A 6,789-nucleotide genomic window follows, 5' to 3' on the forward strand; every position below is an offset into this window, starting at 1 on the left:
CGCAGGGGCCTGACAGGGAGCGTGGACCCGGGCGGGCGGATGGGTGCGTGCCCTGGACCTCTCTGCGCTGCTGCCTGACGCAGCGAGGGGCGGTGCCCGCCGCGGCAACGCCCCCAGGCCCCACTCGGCCCGGGGGTCACGCGTCTCACAGAAGCCGCGGAGCTCTGCGTGGCGCTTGAGGGCAGATCCTGTCCCGGAGTCTTTGTTCCGTGATGTGAGGGTGAGTGTGGTGGTGGTGTCGGGAGGTCGGACCCGAAGGCCACCTCCCTCTTTCATCATCCTCCCCTGGGGCTGTGGCGCCTTCCTGACCCCCTGCCTGACGGCCTTGCCATGTGGTGTTGCTTGACGGGGTCTTCTGTCCCCAGCAGAGCCTGAAGCATCTTCTTTGGCCCTAGGTGAAGACAGAGGAGCTGGCTGTGACCTTGGCCCTGTCCTGGATGTCCCAGCCTTGGGCTGAATGGCGGCACCCCCGCTGGGCCTTCCGGTGCTGACCCACCTGCTGGCAGCCCTCTTTGGCATGGCTCATGGGCTGCCGTCACAGGATCCGGGTGGCTGCCTGGGGGTGGTAAAAGACCTCCCCGAGGGTTGGAGTCTCCCCTCCTACCTCTCTGTGCTTGGGGCGCTGGACACCCTGGGTCTGCTGCTGGTGGTGACTCTGTGGCAGCAGTCGGCCCCAGGCAAGGGCGAGGGGGCCCCCATCCTGCTGCCGCCTTCTAGGGTCTCCTGCTGCTGTTGCTGTCACCGCCAGCTGTACCCACAAGGGGCCCAGGGCCTGGCCTGCGAATGGGAGCCCCAGGAACGGAGGAAGAGGCCTGGCGCGGCAGGAGCTACCCGGCCAGTTGGCAGGCATCACCCCCAGCCCAGACCCTGCAGCCCATCGGTGGTGCCTGTCTGCTGGGCCTGCTGGCCACCACCAACGCTCTGACCAAGGATGGGTTGCTTGTTGTGCAGAGCTGGTTCTGCCCGCCCTACAGACACCTGGCCTACCACTTGGCCGTGGTGCTGGGCAGTGCCGCCTCACCTGCTTCCTGACCATGGGCGTTCTATACAGGTCCCTGGCAGGGCTGGGCAGTCTCTCTCTGCTGGGCATGCTCTTTGGGGCCTGCCTGATGGTGCTGGCAATCCTGAGCCCCTGCCCACCCCTGGTGGGCACCTCTGCAGGGGTGGTCCTTGTGGTGGTGGTGTAGATTCTGTGTCTGGGCATGTTCTCATACGTGAAGGTGGCTGCCAGCTCCCTGCTGCACGGGGGGGATGGGGAAGTGGGGAGCTGTCACTGCTGGCGGCAGGCTTGGCCATCCAGGTGGGCTCCCTTTTCAGCGCTGTTGTCATATTCCCTCTCACCATCTACCACGCGTTCCCCAGCAGGAAGAACCATGTGGCCCAATGTGCCTTCTAAACCTGGGCAGGTGGGGACTTTGCTCCACCCCACCTGTCTTCAGATTGGGGTGGCCACAGTGCCTGAGTGCCCACGGCCCATAGAGGCCCACCCCACACACAGCATGCTGTAGGACGCCTGTGCTCTCCACAGGAGAATCTGGGGACCACAGAGCAGGCTCGAAGCCAAAGCCAAGCTGGGGATGTGGACTTGGCCCCGGGCCTGGGATCTGTGTGGGATTTGTACAATAAAGCATTTTTATTCAAAAAAAAGAAAAACTCAAAAAAGAAGCAGAGTAGAATGATGGTTGCCAGGTGTTGGGGTGGGGGGCAGTGAGGGAAATGAGAAGAGATGGGTGAAGAGTACAAACTTTGTTATAAAGTGAATAAGTTCTGTGGGTCTAATGTATAGCATGGTGACTATAGTTGATTAGACTGTACTGTATATTTTGAAATTTGCTAAGAGAGTAGATCTTAAGTGTTCTCACAAGCACACACAAAAAAGATAAATATATAACGTGATGGAGGTGATGGACATGTTAACTTGATTGTGGGAATTCTTTCACGATGTATATGGATATGAAATCATCACATTGTACCCTTTAAATATATTACAATTTTATTTGTCCATTATACCTCAGTAAAGCTGAAAACAAAAAGGAATGAAATATGATACATGCTATAGTGTGGATGAACCTTGAATACGTAACACTGAGTGAAAGAAATCAGACACAGAGGGTCACATATTGTATGATTCCATTTATATGAAATATCCAGAAGAATTAAATCCAGAGAGAACACAATGGTGGTTGGCAGAGGCTGGGGAGAGGAAGGAATGGGGAGAAACTGTTTAATGGATAGGGGTTTTACTCTGGAGTGATGGGAATGTTTTGGAACTAGATAGAGGTGGTGGTTTCACAACATTGTGATTGTGCTAAATGCCACCAAATTGTTCACTTTAAAATGATTCTTTTTATGTTATGTGAATTTGACGTTCATAACTTATTTTTAAAGAGCACTTATTAGACAAAAATAGTAGATGGCATATGTAATCAAGCTTTAGATGTGAATTGCCAATTAGTTGAGCTCTAATTAAGCTTTGTAATAACTAACACAATTTATTTTCTCCAGAAATCTTGATGGAAAGACTTTCAAAAGATTAGATCCACAGTGAATGACAGTCATCATTGCCAAAATATTAACATAACAAGAAAAGTTGCTAATTTGTTTGCAATTTACTGAAGAAACCAACATTGTCAAGATAGTGGGGAGGATTTGTTGATGCTGAATCTCTGCCACATTTATACAGGGAAGCCTTAAAGCACCTTTATCTTTTAAACAAAATATAAATTGCTTTTTGATTCAACACTGCTAGCCTAACAAGTGGGAAATTTCTCCTATTTTAAATTCAGCTGAAGATGAGAATTATATCTAAGTGTATAATGAATGAGAGCTATTTGGAAACATGAATGTAAATGTTCTGTGGCTTATGGTCAGTCCTTTGTTTTCAACAGCTGATGCATTTGGCTTCTCTAGCTTGTATTTGTATTCTGATTGTGAAGATTATTTCTGAATCTTTGTTTCACATATTGCAATGCCATTTGACATTGGAAAACCTGGAAGATATGATTACTTTGGGTTTGGTTTTCTTTTGTTTGAATGCAAATCAAAACGACATGGAAACATCACAAGCATTTTTGCAATTTGCACTTAAACAGGAAAAAATCAAACATTAGTTTCTTCCTTTGGATTTCAATAGGAGGCAACGTGATATGGAGTTAGGGAGTCAGGACGGCTTAGATTTGAACCCGGGTCCTGCCCTTAAAAACTTACATTGCAGTGCACATAATAGGTAGCTATAATTATTACCATGATCCAAAAAAGCAGAGGTTTGAAAGAGAAGAAAAGGGAAGTATATGAGAAGGAAGAAGAGAAGATTAGGAAAAGGAAGAGGAAAGTGAGGAAAGAATAAATTAGAATTTCAAGAGAATCTAATTGGTGATTTATGCTGAAATGGAAAGCAAGAATCCTGAATCTTTGCCCTGGTTATTCCTCTGATTTTACTATTTGTTCTTCCTTTTCTTTGCTTTCCTCTCTTTGGGGTTGTTACTTAAAATGTCTTATCAGTTTCCATCTCCTCTTGGGTAATACTCTATGAATACACAGAATTCATTAATGGGATAAAGGAATAACAAAGCAGTGAGATAAACAAAATTTGTGAGGTCAAATTTTAACTAGATCTGAACATAATGGAAATCTAGTGTTTCAAGCCCAAAGACTTGACAACTTTACTTTTCCTAATGCATCCTTTTTCTGACTATTAAAGTCACTATTAATACATGATCCCCACAGAAAGTTTAGAAACACAAGAAAGTGCTAAGAAAAAATTAAAATCACAGTAAACATCCCCACCGTGAGATAACACTGGTAGTATTTTATTTTTTCTTTCCAGTCTTTTTTTTCTAGTCTGTGGTCTCAGTCTGTAATGTAATGTCCTCTGATGTTTTAGTTTTCATTACATCATGAGCACTTTCCATGTCATTTTTTCCAAAAATACCATTTCTATTGTGTAGATGTATCTTAGTTCCATTTAACATTAATAAAACATTAATGTTAAACCTTCTCCCCCAACGAGCACCCTGACCCCAAACACTTCCCCTCAGAATCATAGCAGAGCTGTAAAAGAAAGGTAACCTGGGCCTTAAGATTTAAGTGTTGTCATATGTATCTTAGTTTTACAAGTAAAAATTCAAGGTGTATCTGAAAAATCTAAAAACTTGGAAAAGATTGAGAAATAAGACAGCCTTTTTCCCAAGTATTTTTTTACTCTTCATATTGTATTACACCTCTCATTTCCACATCAACTTCCATACAAGTGTAAAGAAAGCTTTTCCCCTCAAGTTCTTTTTCGACTTGAATTTGTTGCTTGCTTTAGCAAAGGCAAGGCCGTGCCCTCCAGGAGACAAAGAGATCATTCTGGCCACAGACATGCTCAGGCCTTGACTTTTCCTTAATCAGAAAGGCAATTTGCCCACAAAATTAACTAAGTCATGTCTCAGCTGACTGCAAGTCAATGGTTTTCCCTCAAATTTGGTCCAACTTACCCCAGACCTGACATAAAAATTAAAAAATAAAATGAAAACCAATTCAGGTGCTACCCTGAGCATTTGGGGTTTTGTTTATTTCAAAAAAGAAAGTATGAAATGCACAGTTTCTTTTTAATTCTCTGGAGACAAGAATTAGGGAGAGGCATCTTAAATATTTCAACTCCCTTAAATATTTTAACCTCCTCATAAATGTTATGCACTAAATAAATATTTGTTGATATGAGTGAATGAATGAAGAAACTTTAGCATTTAATAATGTAGATAAATATTTGTGGATATGAACAAATGAATTAATAAATTTTAGCATTTAATAACGTAGAGTTCGGAAACCAGGGAACAGGAGTCAACTCTTGTGAGCCTCAGTGTTGCGGAAAGAGGTGGCAATAGAAACATGTTTGAGTCCTGCCATCTCTGTTTTGTAGTTTTGTTTTGTGCAGGTCACTCAGACATTTTTTTTTCCTGCATGAGAAGTAAAAATCTGGCTGAGCCTTTGTTTCCCCATCTGTTTACAAAATTACATTGTAACCATTTGTCTTCACAGATGGGGGTGATGAGTTGAGATAATCGTGATTATTCACGTATGCTGTAAACAGCAGAGTAAATGGAGAGCAACAGACCTCAGACCACGTTTAGCCATGCCAGCTTGGGCAAGTGACTCAAATTCAATAAGCCTGTTTTCTTACCAGTGAAATGCGGATAATACAAACTTAGGAAACAGCAGCTTTAAAATGTGATAATATGTCCAACATGCCTTGCAGAGGCCTGGCTTCTAACAGTAGAAGCCAGGCCTCTGCAAGGCATGTTGCACATATTATCCCCTTCTGCTTCACAACAGAAGCTTATTTGGGGACTGTCCTTCAGGCTCATCATGGTACATGTAGCCCAAGACAGGAAGTATTAAACCAAAAATCTGGCCTCTTCAGAGTTCTTTCAGTTTCCGGGCTCCAGCACTTCTTCCAGTGCTGTGCCCTCTGATCTTTTCCAGCCATTAAATACTCTTTTCCTGGGGAATTAAAATTGTTTAAACTTGTCAAGAATTTTTAGATGTAGATTAAGTTGTAATTATGTTTCAGGAACTCTTGATGCTACAATTTAAAAAGTAAGGGAAAATACTTGTTTGTATTTCATTTTTTTCCCTTTTTTTCCCCTCTGCTGATTTCTTAAAAATAGAACAACTTTCACTATTCATGACATAGATATCAGGCAGAATAATATTGGGAAACTCCTAGTATTTAACAGCAGACATTTAGCAGGTGTTAATGATGAACTTTTGTGTTCAAACATTAATAGTTTTAATAAGTAGTTTAAGGAGTCAACTTCAGAATTAGTTTTGCTTTGTTAATTAAATGATTACCACCCAATAATATAATTTCAAGAACATATTTTATTAATGAAAGTGTAATGAACAAAAACCAATTATGCTGAAGTTGCTACAGTGATTTAAGTTTATTTGAAATATTTTTTGCTCCCATTTACATCCTTGCAAAGTGAATTTTTATGTTTTTCAAATAAAGCGGAATTGAGCCCCTAGACACACCCTCCCCCAAGGAGCTCACCCATTTTGAAGCCATGTAAACTGTTTAATATATAGTGAGAGACTATGGCCCCCAAAGTCTTGCAACAGTTAATTCATGTACCATACAAAGAATATTCTTTGTGACAGTTTATTTCCAGCTAGCAGCCATTAATTTTTTTCCTCCTGATACCATTCCCCCATCATACAGTGGAATCTATTTTTTATGTCATTTCCCCATGGAAAAGTAGAATCTATTCCCTTCCTCCCCTTGAAACTGCTGGATTGAGAGACTTGATTGACCAATAGAATGCAGAGGAATGATGCTCTGGGACTTTTGAAGCTATGTAATTGGAAGCCTTACAGCTTGGTATACTTTTGCTTTCTCTTAAAATGCTCTGGAGGTAGCCAGCTACCACTTGAGAAGTTTCACTCCTGTGGCACCACTAATGTAATAAGCCCAAGCAACTTGGAGAGGCCCTGGAGTGTGAGAAGCTATATGGAGAATGAGAGGCACCCAGGAGCACTGAGAAGCCAATTATGTGAGTGAAAAAGCCATGTTGGGAACAGGCCTCCAAGCCACAGCCACCCTAGTTGATGCCACAGGGAAGAGAGGAACTGCCCAGTGAAGCCTTTCCCAAAATCGTAACTTACAAAATTTTGAACAAAATAAAATGGTTGTTTAAGCTAATAAATTTTGGATTGTGTGACATTGGTATGAGCTGATCTACTTACACTCTTTCACTTAGTTTTGATTGTGATCAGTCACAAACATTTATGAGACAACTGGGCAGA

At 42.8% G+C, this 6,789-nt stretch overlaps 1 pseudogene; it reads left to right on the forward strand.

Annotated features, from left to right (window-relative positions):
- Positions 1 to 457: 457 nt before the first annotated feature.
- Positions 458 to 1,396, forward strand: LOC112403434 (solute carrier family 52, riboflavin transporter, member 2 pseudogene; annotated as a pseudogene).
- Positions 1,397 to 6,789: the final 5,393 nt, after the last annotated feature.

The sequence above is a fragment of the Neophocaena asiaeorientalis genome, unplaced genomic scaffold (genome assembly GCF_003031525.2).
Source record: "Neophocaena asiaeorientalis asiaeorientalis breed wild unplaced genomic scaffold, Neophocaena_asiaeorientalis_V1.1 scaffold67, whole genome shotgun sequence".
NCBI lineage: Eukaryota > Metazoa > Chordata > Mammalia > Artiodactyla > Phocoenidae > Neophocaena > Neophocaena asiaeorientalis.